Here is a 13,638-nt window from a genome sequence, read left to right on the forward strand (position 1 = left end):
GATAAATTTATAATGACATGTATCATCATCACAGTTTCATATAGCAGAGTTTCATTGCCCTGAAAATCCTCTGTAGTTTGCCATCATTTCTTTTCTATCATTAGTGATCATCCTTTGACATTATGTCTTCTAAAATTTTGGTACAAATACCAGAATTTCTGTGTATTCACTGAGTGGTCCCAGAGGATGTCTATACATTTCCCCTCTCATTCAGCACTTGTAATCTGCTGTTTTTGTCTGTCTAGAAGAGATTTGATTTATAAATTTTAAGAAATTGTCTTAAAATAAAACTACGCTTATAAAACTTTGGAGAAATACACACTAATAAAGAAGACTATCATCCATATCTCTGGTACAGAGAGAACTACTGCTAATATTTGGTGCAATAAATTGTCCTCTCTGGTGCCACTGAATAGTCTTCATACTCACTGCTTGTGACAACTGCATAATAAATAATTCACTGTCAAAGTATCAATTTCCAGTTTCTAGCATTACTGTAATGATTGTCCTGGACCAAAATTTTCAGCGCATTCTTGTTGGTTTGTGTTATTACTTAGAGCTAATTCCTACAAGTGGAATTTCTAAAATACATATTTCAACAAATTTTAAGCTTCTGGATGCGTATTTCTGAATTCTGTAGTGTTTCTGAATTTAATGTGTCTTGACTGAAGGGTAAAAAGCCACTTATAATAATGACTCTGAGACACTATTTCACTTTTTTTCTTGTCTCCACAGACTACTGTAAAGGCACAAGTTTATCCTAAGGGACTCTCAGCCTCTCTGACAGACTCAGGGTCTAAAATTGATTCCTTCTGAGATATACTCCATTTTCATCAGAGAAATGATTTCATATTTTAGTCAGTGTATGATATGTAAGAACACAGTAGGTTCTGAAAGGGGAAGGAAACTGCCTACTCTGCTTTTGTAATGGATTTAGCACTGTTTTCCCATGACCTATACTTTTGTTTTCTTGTTTATGAATTTTACTCCAAATTACTTCTCAGTGAATTCTGTCAGAAAGACAGAATTCTGTTCGTATTTTAGGCTATAGGCCTCTTTACTCTTATATGTCAACCCATGCAAGATCTGTTCTGTGAGTTCTAAAATTTCTTTATATTTTTGGTTCCCTCATTATGCTCTCTTTTTCTTTTCAGTATTACTATGGGTTTAGTGTTGTCTTAGTCCATTAGGGCTGCCATGACAAAACGTCAGAGGTGGGGTGGCTTGTAAACAAACATTAATTTTTCACAGATTTGGAAGCCTAAGATCAAGGCATCAGCATGGTCACCTTCCAACGTAGGCCTCATCCTGGTGGTTCATAGCCTCTGCCTTCCTGCTATATTCTCCATAGCAGAAGGGGCTACAAAGCTCTGAGAGTCTTCTTTATAAAGCATTAATCCCAATTCCCTAAGGCTCCACCCTTATGACCTAATTGCCTTTACAAAGGTCCTCACCTCCTAATACCATCAACTTCGGGGGTTAGGATTTCAACATATGAAGCTAGGTGGTGGGGGGGAGGAGACATAAATATTTAGACTATAGAAAGTGCTTTACAAAACAATTATAATATTTATGTCACTGGGAGTTGGGCAAAGGGAATGTGGAGATTTTTATTTAAATCTAAAATCTTGAACGAGAAATCACTACATTGTTCAACTGCTAAATATCTAACATGTTTCTCTCTATTTAGAATTATTTTTATGTTTATCTTTGTCATGGTTATCCTACTTTGGCTTAATACTGAATGCATATGAATATTAAATGTTTTTGACAAATCTACAAGAGAGCAATAATAGCCTATATTTTCTCTTTGCCATAGCAAAGTCATGTTCATTTATATTGTTGGCTACAATAAATAACGAGACGGTGCCAAATGGTGGACTCTATGACAGATCATAGACAATATGATCATATTTTTCTATTTGAGTGTATGTACAATTGTGTATCTTGGTTCAGTTATGGATGCATCTTACATTCAGCTTCTATTAACTGCATACATGATTAGTCATGCCTATGAGAATACCAGTCAAGTATCTGAATAAATTAAAGTATATGATGATACGAATTTCTTAATATCCAAAGATATGGGGATTTTTTGTTATTTGTTTTCAACATAATTATGAAGTCAGAGAAAATAATGCATACAATTTCTATCATTTGAAATTTAATGGAACTTCCCTCGTGGCCCAGAATTTGGTTTTTTTTTTTTGTCTTTTTTTTTTTTTTTTTTTGTCTTTTTTGCTATTTCTTTGGGCCGCTCCCGCGGCATATGGAGGTTCCCAGGCTAGGGGTCGAACCGGAGCTGCAGCCCCTGGCCTACGCCAGAGCCACAGCAACGCAGGATCCGAGCCGTGTCTGCAACTTACACCACAGCTCACAGCAACGCCGGATCGTTAACCCACTGAGCAACGGCAGAGATCGAACCCGCGACCTCATGGCTCCTAGTCGGATTCGTTAACCACTGCACCATGACGGGAACTCCCAGAATTTGGTATTTTTAATAGAATTTCTATGTATATTTTTAAAAGAATGCATATTGTGAGGTTTGAATGTTCTATATATATCAACTGGTTATTTTTAATCATATTGTTCAAATGTTCTATCAACCTCCTTTTAAATACTAAAAAGTATTTAACCTGTCATGTTTGTTATGACTATAGTACTCTCTAGAAGAGCAAACCTATTAAAATAAAACTGAATTAGTCTGCCGTGAATTATACAAATTATAGTTTATTAAGAAACAGAATATTCTAAAATAGTTTTAGGATTATAAACAAAGTAGTTTTAGGTATCTCAGTTTTAGGTGTCTCTAATTTTTCTTTGTTTCCATATTTACTTGATTATTTTTATAAGGTTTTTCTTTTTTTTGACTTTTTGCCATTTTCTTGGGCCACTCCTGTGATATATGGAGGTTCCCAGGCTAGGGGTCCAATCAGAGCAGTAGCTGCCGTCCTATGCCAGAGCCACAGCAACGCGGGATCCGAGCTGCGTCTGCAACCTACACCACAGCTCACGGCAAGGCTGGATCCTTAACCCACTGAGCAAGGCCGGGGTGGAACCCGCAACCTCATGGTTCCTAGATGGATTCGTTAACCACTAAGCCACAACGGGAACTCCTATAAGTTTTTCTAAATCAACTTTTCTCCTGAAATTTTTGGGTACCGATGAAAGTACAAGTCATTTCTGTTTTTTATTCTCCTATCTCTGTCTCTCATCCTGAAGACATCATACTGGAAAGTGGAGACGATAAATCAGAATGCTCAGATATTTCTTGATCTAATATTAGCAGGTTGTAGTACAAATCTGGTATGAAATCAGTTATGTCCAAGAGCTCAGTGTATTATTACTTGTTTCACTTTTGAAGTCCTTGTAACACTTAGTTTTCTGAATTAATGTTTCCTTAATTCTGTTCCGGGGATTTACAAAACATTTTGGGATATTCCATACCCATGTTTACTAGAGAAAGTAAATTAGTGTAGGGTAGTTTATTTGAAACTTTGTAAACTAAATTAACTAAATTTCATCAGTTTGGGTTATGCTGCATAGTGAGTGATGAAAGGGCATGGCAGCCCATGGAGACATTTCAGCTCTGGCACAGATCTTCACTGCTTAATGGCTCTTCAAAACTGAGTAAATCTTGGTTTTCTACATACAAAATGGAATAAGGATATTTATTACATGAAATCATCATTATATTAATGAACTAAATAGTTGCTAACTATACAGATTTAAGTTACCAATTTTTTGTCATAATAAATATGTGACATCTTTAATTCAATGATAAGGATTGTTGAGCTCCTAATATACATATATCAATTAAATTAAAAATAAGATTTATCTGTCTTCCTTTCACTAGAAAATTATATTTTTCCTTAAAGCTTCCATAATGTCAAAGGTATATGCTTGTATAAAATATGTAAAGAATTTTCTATTTGTAGTATTTTAGTATTTAGACATCAATTCAATCAAATTTGAAATAAGCTTATTGTGCTAGATACAATTTTTAAGAAAAGATTTTAGGACCCAACACAGTTTTGATACATTGAGAGTTGATTCTAAGGGAATTTAAAATATTTGCTAACGTCTGCTGCCAAGATGATAGGACCTCTAATTTTGCAAAGCTTAGTTCCCTAGGATAAATGTTTGGGGTATCTGTCTTAAAGTTAAAATATTTATTTTTTCCACCTTAAGTTTGAAACTATATTAGATGTTTAATAAGTATCTGAGAGACTTTCTTTGGTACACAAAGGAAAATCCATCAATTAGTGTGTTTCATTTGCAGTAAATGAAAGTGAAAGAAAGTCCTAATTAGTGTATATTGTGCAAAAACTTTCAAACCACAGCTGCATCCTACCAATGATTCCTTTAAAAAAATCTCAAAGTAACCAAATCTGTTCTTGCTAGTATTTTAAAACCCTTATATACACAAGATGAGTCTCCCTCTGATCTGTAAATATAGAGATCATTGTACATTAAATCATCACTAGAGTCATCAGGGATGTCTATGGAGTACTTATCTGTGACAGGTAAAATTTTCATATGACACCACGTAAATAATTTAAAAATAGGTCACTTTACTGAATTTTAACTCTGTGCCAGGTGATTATAATCCTTCACATGCATTACCTCGTATACTCTTCATAAAAATATTTTGAGATCGTTTAGCCTCACTGTCATCATTGTACAAATGATGAAATTAAGGAAGAAACAAGTAAGGTAACTTGCCCCCAAATCCCCGGAGCTATCCCACAGCTACAGAGGTTTCTAGCCAGCTGTTCTGACTTCGCAGAACCAAGGGCTTGACTACTCAGTTCATCAAGATTTAAAGTAAATATAAGTTTTAAAAATTATTTAAATACTGCAGTTTTCTCACGAGGCTGAGGGCAAGGGAGCATGGTATCTGGAAGAGAGCTCAAGTATCAATTTCAGAGGAGAAAGCTCATGATCCCTAAATGAAGGGATATGAGAGGTAGGAATAAAAAGCAGAGATGATCTAATATACCTGGACTCTATGACTGGTGCAGCTTATTTTGTAGATACAGCAGGTGTGAAAAAATGATATGGCTGTTAGGGGCTACATGGGGGCTCATTGTGCTGACCTCACAAATAAAATATGAGGGCACAGTGACCCATGATGGGTTTCAGCACCAAAATATAAGGGAGTTTGGAGAAAAAGAGAATGAGCCTGGTGTTTAGGCAAAGAGAAGGAAATTTATTAAAGGGAAAGAGAGGGTGACTGACCTTTGAGAAGAGCCAGCCCCTATCTTTCTGGAGGGTCCTTCTTAGATCCCATGGATGGGAAATTGGATTCCCTGAAGTGGGGGGAGGTTAGTTTATCTTTCGTCTGCAGCTGGAATCTGATGGTCATGTACTCATGAAAAAGTTGGAGGTGTACCACGGTAGGGTGGTCTTGTAATCTTGAGAAAGCCAGAGGTGTGTAGTGTCCCAGGGTAGGGTGGTCTCATAGTCTTGGGAAAGTTGGCACCAGCAGCGAAATCAGGATATGACTTGCACAAGGTGCTCAGTCTCATGGGTCCCTGGGCCCTCATATTTTACTTGTGAGGTCAGCATAATGAGCCATTCTTTGATGGGAATTTCAGAAATTGGAGGGAAAGAAAAGATGTTACAAAGCTAGGAGGTAGAGATCACAACTCAATGCCCAAGGGACCATGAAATGAAGCAAATAAGTAAACCACAGTGTAAGAAATGATATAGAGTGTTGCCTTTAACAAGAAAAATTGCTCTATATGATTACATAATTATTTCTTTTTTTCTTTCTCTCTCTGTTTTTTTTTTTTTTTTTAGGGTTGTACCCACAGAGTATGGAAGTTCCCAGGCTATAGTTTGAATGGGAGCTCTAGCTGCTAGTCTACTCCACAGCTACAGCAACTCGGGATCTGAGCTGCATCTATGACCTACACCACAGCTCACAGCAATGCCAGATCCTTGACCCACTGAGCAAGGCCAGGGATTGGACCTGCATCCTCATGGATACTAGCGGGGTTCATTTTCACTGTGCCACAATGGGAACCCCTACGTGATCATTTCAAAACCCAAGTACATATAGCAAAATCGAAACTCTGCTAACAATGCATTTTTTGGAGGAATGTTTTTCTCTATATATAAATATGTGTGTGTGAAATTCATATGTATATATGTCCCTGCATATACACATATACACACACGCAGTGTTTCACGTATCTTACTTATTCTTGGCAAAGTGTGTGTGTGTGTGTGTATTCATGTATGCATACAGTTATTGCAACAATGCAATGAAAGAAAAATAAAAAAGAATCTGAGTGGAATTGAATTGGTCTTGACAAAGCTGAAATATTTCTCTGATTTGTGTTCTAGTTTGAGTTGTTGAAAACTGGACAACTGAAACTTAGATAGTAGAAAAAAAAATAGCTACCCTTATGAGAATACACGCTAGGAAATAGATCTGAAAACAGCCATGTTAAAAGGAGGGCAACACATCAGAAAGCCCTCAGAGAAGGATCAGGGCAATGGGCTCAATGGAAAGTCATAGTTAGCATTTTTTGTTTTATTTCTTTAATTTTTTTTTTGTCTTTTGTCTTTTCAGGGCCACACCTGAAATTTCCCAAGCTAGGGGTCAAATTGGAGCTGCAGCGTATGGAATTTCCCAAGCTAGGGGTCAAATTGGAGCTGCAGCATATGGAATTTCCCAAGCTAGGGGTCAAATTGGAGCTGCAGCTGCCAGCCTACAACATAGCCATAACAACACCGGATCTGAGCTGCATCTGTGACCTACACCACAGCTTATGGCACCACCGGATTCTTAACCCACTGGGCAAGGCCAGGAATCGAACTTGCATCCTCATGGATACCAGTCAGGTTTGTTAACCACTGAGCCATGATGGGAACTTCTATTTCTTTAATTTTTTATTAGTTTTATTGAATATTGTTAAAATCTGAAGAAAAGTTGTATAATGGAAATTTGTATCTGTATAATGGAAAATTTTTGTTTTGTCCAATCTGACTTGGGAATTACAGTAACCACATCCCCACCCCAAATTTGGTATTGTGCACTGGCAGTAAACTGTGTGGGGGGCAAAAATCCATAGTGTGGAGCTAAGTATCACTGAAATCTAAGCTATTATCTAAGACTGATACAAGACTAAATTTGAGGGAACTTAAGAGGAAATTGTGCCATGCTGTCTTACAGGAATATAGGTTTGATAAAAGGTTTGAGTGAATGGTAGGAAAAAGTTGAAGAGATCCTTGAGCCATTCTAACATGAGTCAGGACATATTATTAACTCATTCATTAAAAACCTATTTATTCATACACATGCTAGACCACATGTATCTGGTTTTAGGGATACCAAGAATAAGCAAATTTGATAAAATGTACACATGTGAAAAGAAATAAGATATCTTTGTAAGGATAAAAAGACAAATAAACTAATATTAAGATATGAGTTATGGGAACATGAAGAAAACCAGTTAAAATGGTGACAGGGAACATTTCTCAAGGAAGGCATATCTAACGTGGGTTTTAAAGAACAAAGAGATGTTAACTTCCCAGAAATTTAGTTTCAGAGAACACAAGATGACAGAAGACAGTGAAAGCTGCAAGAACAGATCATGAATATATTTGATGATAAGAGAAAATATTGTCAAGCAGTGGAAGGGATGAGAGATTTTGCCCTACTTTCAAGGTACACAGTCTGCCATAGTTTCATGGATGTTGGTATAAGACTGAAGACTCCAGAGTCAGAGATAAAGACCTGTTTAGTATTCACATTATCATTAGTAGTCAGAGTACCAAGATTTTTGCAATGGATCTCCAAGCCCCAATTCCCACAGGAAGAAGAAAAGAGGGCACGATGACACCTGTAAACATAAAGGGTTACATTACAGGGGGAACAAGAATCTTTTACAATGAGTAATGATCGTGCCTATCCTCTGCCCCAGACAGAGACACTACCTCCATCTTCCAGCACCACTAGCAACTTTCCCTTTATTCCTGAAGGAGATACTAACTCTATTTATATGGTGTTTAAAAGTTTTCTCCTGCAGAGTATTCATGTGCTCTGAATTCTGAATTTAGGGTTCGAGTGTCCCTAAAATTGAGACTTTTTTTTCCATTCTCTTCTATCTGGTCTCTACAATAGTTTTCAAAAATAGCAGTCAAATTTAATAATTTCTGGACTTTGAAACTGGGTAACTTGCAGGAAGTATTAATTCAACCGCAATTCTCTCATGTGGTAAGGGTCCTGAGTTTTTAACTGCTCCTGGGTTATTTTTCCCTAATCAAGAGACAAGGCAGATGGCATATAATCTTGCTCTATTGCAGGAAACATGAACACAGTTTCCTAGTTCCTCTTTCACAGATGGAGCTTTCTTAGAATAACCAAGCTCTATACAAAAGTTCAGTTCCAACTGCCTCAACTCTGAGTACCTAGGAACCCATTTAACATTCACGTGTGGACATCGCACACTCAGCCCCTAACTCTTAGCATTTCTATCAGAATCTAGAACTCCAACTGACTGTTTCAACATTAACTCAGGCTTACAGTTCTGACACTGTTTTATCTTTTTGTTACTGGTAATTAGAGCATTCAATTCCATTCTTTCAAGCCCAAACAATTTGCTGTCGGTGGTGGTAGTGTAGAGTTTTTTGTTTATTTGTTTTTGTTTTTATTCTCTGGTACAGGCACAACAGGTGTTGTAGTTTATATGTTCATTTCTAACATGATTTTATCCAGTTGTATGAGTTTTAAGTTCAATGTATATGCTGCTAATTTCCTAATTTACTTACCTAGTCCAAATGTCATCCTGAATTCTACTTATAACACCCAGATGTCTTCTTGAGATAACTATGTAGATGCCTAAAAGATTTGTCAAAATTATATAAACTGAATTATCTTAACTCACATTTCCATTCCTAAGAGCACAATTGCCCTCTTGCATTTTCCCCCAGATTAGTAAACAATTCTATTCTTCAGTTTGCTTAACAGAAGCTGTTGCAGGAATATTTCACTGTTTTCTACACTTTTAAAATCTAAATCATAGGAGTTCCCGTTGTGGCACAGTGGTTAATGAATCTGACTAGGAACCATGAGGTTGCAGGTTCCATCCCTGGCCTTGCTCAGTGGGTTAAGGATCCGGCATTGCCGTGAGCTGTGGTGTGTAGGTCACAGATGTGGCTTGGATCCCGTGTTGCTGTGACTCTGGCGTAGGTCATCGGCTACAGCTCTGATTAGACCCCTAGCCTGGGAACCTCCATATGCTGTGGGAAGCAGCCCTAGGGAAAAAAAAAAAAAAAAAAAAAACTAAATCATGTGAGGTTAGCTTCTCCCCTCCAAATTCTCTAATAGCTATCCAGTTCTCTCAGAGTGAACCCTAATACAGGTCTCAGGAATTACAAAGTGCTAATTGATTTATCCCATGCCTCATCTTTCTAAACACTTCACCTACCATTTTTTTTTCCTTTGTCTTTTTAGGGCCATACCTGCAGCATATGGAAATTCCCAGTTTGGGGTCAAATCTAAGCTGCAGTTGCCGGCCACAGCCACAGCAACGCGGGATTCAAAGTGCGTCTGCAACCTATGCTGCAGCTTGTGACAATGCAGGATCCTTAACCCACTGAGTGAGACCAGGGATCAAACTCACATCCTCATGGATAATAGCTGGGGTTTTAACCCACTGAGCCACAACAGGCACTCCTCACCTACCATTCTTTACACAACTGGCCTCCTCACAGTTCTTTGACATGTAAGGTTGGATCATATGAAATAGGTGTTTTGGTAGGCAAAAAACGTTCAATTTTTGGCTATTTATGACTCAATTTAATGAGAAATCTCTCGCCCTAGGGCATTTATACTGGATGCTCTGTCTTTTCTCCTAATAACCACCTGAGTCCCTTATTCTCATCTTTTGAGTCTAGCCTCAATAACAGTTTAAAAGAGAGGCTTTCATTGATCTCCTTTATAGCAGAATAGTACTACCTCTCTTTATTCTTACACTGTTTTATTTTTCTTTATTAAATGTTCCACCTACTGACACTGTTTCTTCACTGTCCTTTCTATCTTAAATATAAGCTCCTTGAAGAAAATGGCTCTTCGTTTATCACACCAACTGTTATGCCCATAAAAGTATTTACCTTAGTGACATAAAGACCAAATAAGACATTCCTCATCATATCCCCCCCTCTACAATGACAATTTGGCCTCCATCTACAGGAAAAAAATGACTTGTAGGAGCTGTGGGATCCATCACTCTACACCAAGGGACCAGAGAGGAATATCACTCATCTGTGCAAGACTAGGTACAGATTGTTTAAATACGACACATAATGTATAACCAGTAAAAGAATAAATTGATAAACCAGATTTCATTATAATTAAAAACTTCTGATCTTTGAGAGACATTGTTGAGAGAATAAAAAACAAATCATAGAGTCTATTGATATATTTACAAATAACATGCCCAAGAAAAGTACAGTCCCCACACCATATAAATAACACGAAATTCAATAATGCCGGTACAAATAATACATTTTATAAATGTGTAAAATATTTGAACAGGCTCTTCACCAAAGAATATATTGGCAAACATATACACGAAAAGACGTTCAGCATTATTAGCCATCAAGCAAATGAAAGAATAAAACCACAATGTCAATACCAAAGACTGAACATACCAAGTAGTAGTGAGGATATGGTGTTAACTAGAAGGTTCATTAACTTTTGGTGAGAATGTAAAATGGTACAACCATATTTAGAACCTATCTGGCAGCTTCTTAAAATTTAAACAAAAGCCTACGATAGGATACACATATTGCTGATAGTTACTATAACCTAGAGAAATAACAGCATATGTCCATATGAAGACTTTTATATGAATGTTCATAGTAGTTTATCAGTAATAGTTTAATCTAAACAATCTAAATATTCATCAACAGGTTGATGGAAAAAAATATGGTGTAGCCATTCAATGCAATCTTACTCATCAATAAAAAGGTATTAATTATTGATATGTTACATGGATTAATCTTAAAATAATTATTTTGAATGAAAGAATCTAGGCAAAAAAAGCTGTATGATATATGATTCTATTAATATTGAATTATATAAAATTCACATTCATCTATATAGAGATAAAGTACACCACTGTATGTTTGGGGATGAAATAGGGGTGTGGTGCCAGGAATGACCAAAACAGGGGCATGGCAAACGGGCAGATGAAAACTTTGTGAGGGTGATAGATATTTTCTTTATTGTGATGATGTTTTCACAAGTGTATACATATATCAAATTTTATCAAATTAAATTGTTTTAAATGTGTAGTAAGTCAATTCTACCTCATTAAAACTCTTCTTAAAAAGAAAACTAAACAGTACATGAGATAAGCTGTAGATGAAACTGTCACCTAAATTCTTATTAAGTTTGTTAATATCATCAACTTTTTATAGTAGTATAAGGTTATATTATCCTAATATATAATTATATAATACTTATAATTATTACATTATATAATTATTAATATTATTTGGTACTATTATTGTTCAACAAAGAGTTAATGCTTCATTTCCTGGCAACAAATGCTTAAATGGAAACATGTTTTGTTATAAGTTTTCTCTATCTGATGAAAGTAAATATATTTATCTGAATGAACAAATTTTTTCAGTCACAACTGAAAGTGAAATTTGTTGACTCTTATCTAAATGCTAATGTCTTCAACAGATGTGCAACAGACTCAGAAATACTGTTTTCTCATTTAAAATTGGAATATCAACTTTATATTAAAGCTAAATACCTAGGAATTTTGTAAAGGAATTTCTGCAAGAAACTGAATTAGGTATATTATTTCCAGATATTCTAATTAAAACAAAGTTAGGAAATAAAAGAACAAAGATAAATGAATACCTAGCATGTCCAACAGATCAATTGTCTCAAATATGAAATGTCTTAGGTAATCATCTGCCAAATGTTGTATCATAATATTTCTCGTTATAACTTCTCACAATTGCTGGGAATGTGAATATTTTCTGATATTGCTCAAAAAACCTACATGCTAAAAATATCAAAAAAGAGTACGAAGGTGTTTAGAAATGCTACTTGCATTCTTGCACAGCTGTTGTACATATATATATATATATATATATATATATATGCATACAATACATGTACCTCTTTGTCATGGATACAATTTAAGACGAGTGTCAAGAACTTTGATAACAAAAGAATTTCTGTGAAGCTTACATAAATTAGATTTAATATGAGAAAATACACTTTTGTGGAGTAAAATATAAACTTATCTTAAAATATATATAAGAAATCAAGTATCTATTGAAAAGCAGAATGAAAAGTTCATTAAATTTTGAAGACTGACAACATATACCAAGAGAGTTGTAAAGGAAAGTAAATCTCCGTCTCTATATATTAAAATGGCTAAATAATGTATTGTTACTAACCCTGGAAGATTTTAAGGATACGAGAACTATGAAATTCCTTAGATTTTTAACATCCTATAATTAAGCTTCATGAATGTAGGATCTTTGTTTTGTCCATTTATATATCTGAAGTACCTAGAACAGAGTCTGATTTATAAGTGCTTAATTTAAATATCTCTATATCTTACCTGGTCTATCATCTATTTATATCTTTGTTCATTATCTTGGTTTTACAAAATATTATCAATTAAAAAGATTTCTTTTAATGGAAATGATTGATGCAGTGACCTGAAATCCATAAAATCTTTTTAAAAACTGTAGTGGTAAGAAAACATTATTAGCTATTTGGAATACCTAGGAAGGACAACAATAAATCATTAGCAACAAGAAGCTATTTTAAGTGAACCAAGCTTTTATGTCATTTTCAAATGGCAGCAATGAACTAGAAAATTATTATACCATTGAAAAGACTGTGCATTAGATGTTACAATAAATCATTTACTGAAGACTATTAGAGTTTAAATTAAATTCATTTATAATTAAGTTCAAAGGAACTTTGAGCACACTGCTCAATTTCAAAAAATATGTTTGATATAAATTCCACTATCTGTAAAGCGTTAACAATTCAGAATTATCTTTAAAATGTCACACAAAGACTGGTGTATTGTATACAAGAACTGAACGAATTTAGCAGACTTTCCCGGGTTAAACAGTTTGATGGAATTGGAAAATGACAGTTTTGTCTTTCTTTTACATAAGAATAGTAATTTAAACAAATTATAATGGTGCATCTAAGGTTTAGTGAGATCTTTGCTGTATAATAATGTCACATAATCAAAAAACACTTGCCCAGAAACCATTTAATTAAGCCTGTGTTTTACAAAAGAGATGTTATCAATATCTCCATTTCTTACATAGAAAATTTTTCATTGACAAGAAGAACATAGCAGTGGAAATAGTATAACAGAGTAAATAAGCAAATATATGATATTAGAGGAAATAAGAATATACATCTTCCCCATATGCTCATTGATACATGGACTTCTAACCATGGAACAAGTTCCATCCAACAACCATTGAGAGCACCATAATCCACAATGGAAGAGTTTGATCATTGCTATATATTTTGTTATATCATAAGTAATAAATATCTAATTTTATCCTGAAGTGAGTTTTGATGAGAGAAGGGGTATGGGTACTTTAAGTGGAGGCTGCTAA

Source organism: Sus scrofa, chromosome 4 (assembly GCF_054392235.1).
Source record: "Sus scrofa isolate SSC_HxYL_T2T_F1_AM1 chromosome 4, Sscrofa_HxYL_maternal_Yorkshire_Landrace_v2.0, whole genome shotgun sequence".
Classification (NCBI taxonomy): Eukaryota; Metazoa; Chordata; class Mammalia; order Artiodactyla; family Suidae; genus Sus; species Sus scrofa.